Source organism: Schistocerca gregaria, unplaced genomic scaffold (genome assembly GCF_023897955.1).
Source record: "Schistocerca gregaria isolate iqSchGreg1 unplaced genomic scaffold, iqSchGreg1.2 ptg001178l, whole genome shotgun sequence".
In the NCBI taxonomy this organism is placed as follows: Eukaryota; Metazoa; Arthropoda; class Insecta; order Orthoptera; family Acrididae; genus Schistocerca; species Schistocerca gregaria.
In genome coordinates, this window is record NW_026062508.1 from 1,561 (window position 1) to 3,137 (window position 1,577).

General features: G+C 59.7%; 1 pseudogene; it reads right to left on the reverse strand.

The window, feature by feature from the left end:
• Nucleotides 1–731: 731 nt before the first annotated feature.
• Nucleotides 732–1,109, reverse strand: LOC126329391 (histone H2B-like; annotated as a pseudogene).
• Between the last annotated feature and the right edge of the window lie 468 nt (nucleotides 1,110–1,577).

Here is a 1,577-nt window from a genome sequence, read left to right on the forward strand (position 1 = left end):
ACAAAACAAAAACACCACCGACGCCGTCGTCTCGCGTCACCCTCACTCAACTGAGCGGAAAATACACGACATCCAGAATGACGACACCGCCTCCAGACGTCAGACGTCAGGTCGAAAGAGGGCACCGTACGTCGTGGCGCGTGGTCTCCTAACTCACCTCGCGCGTACAAATACAATGCAATGCGTGTCTCCTCACGTTCACACACACCTCCACGCTCCACTTTTACGTCGCCCAACCAACCAACTACTAACTTAACCCACCCGCTCGGCGTAGAAGCAGCTGTAGGCGGCAACGTGTTTCTCACCCTCGCCACCAACGGTGTGACATCCGACAATCGCGGTTTGCATTCCGTTCCACACCTCCGGCCATACCATACAAAGGGGACAAAAAAAAAAAAAAAAAATATATATATCAAACAAGCCAACTCCAGCGATCCGCCCCCCTAACACCAACACGTCCTCGAAACACCCACGCCCCACGACCCGGCTGTGGCCTAAAGTGCGTATCCCAACGTCACCACCAAAACCAAAGGCGCCGCGCCGCACCACACCACACCACAAGCTACAGCTACAGCTGTGCCGCCCGTCCACCCGCTCACAACAACAACAACAACAACAACAAACAATTCCGCCCTTCCCGCAAAGGCATTTTGGTGGCCCTGAAAAGGGCCGTTTTTTCTTTTCTTCTTCGCCGCGCCGCGGACGAGCCTCCTATTTCCAAGAGCCACTCCTTACTTGGAGCTCGTGTACTTGGTCACCCGCCTTCGTGCCCTCGCTCAACCGCGTGCTTGGCCAGCTCGCCAGGCAGCAAGAGCCGCACAGCGGTCTGGATCTCGCGGGACGTGATGGTCGAGCGCTTGTTGTAGTGCGCCAGGCGAGAAGCCTCGGCCGCAATGCGCTCGAAAATGTCGTTCACGAAGCTGTTCATGATGCTCATCGCCTTCGAAGAGATGCCCGTGTCAGGGTGCACCTGCTTCAGCACCTTGTAGATGTAGATGGCATAGCTCTCCTTCCTCTTGCGCTTCTTCTTTCTTGTCGCCCTTCGAATGTTCTTCTGCGCCTTGCCAGCCTTCTTGGCGGCTTTCCCGCTAGTCTTGGGCGGCATCACGAACAAACAGGCAGGCAGGCAGGCAGGCAGGCAGGCACGCGCAGTCAGTCAGTCAGTCATGGCGCTCCGCTCCAGTCAGCGTCTCCCACCACAGTGGCACCCGCCGCACGCCGCCGCCGCACCTTTACCAGCTCGCCCTGCTGCGGCCGCCGACCAATGGGGCGCGCGCGCCAACCGGCCCGCCGCACCCGAGCCCATAAAGGACCCCCACCCCCGCCGGCGCCGGCACGCACTCCGCTGCTCGACTCGCTGCGGCTCGCACCGTTTGGGGCGTTGTGCTTTTTCTTTTCTCGCTTCTTTCCAAACTAGCCCATCGCCATGTCCGGACGCGGAAAGGGAGGCAAAGTCAAGGGCAAGTCAAAGTCCCGCTCAAGCAGGGCTGGCTCCAGTTTCCCGGTCGGCAGAATCCACCGCCTCCTGCGCAAGGGAAACTACGCCGAGCGCGTCGGCGCCGGGGCGCCCGTCTACC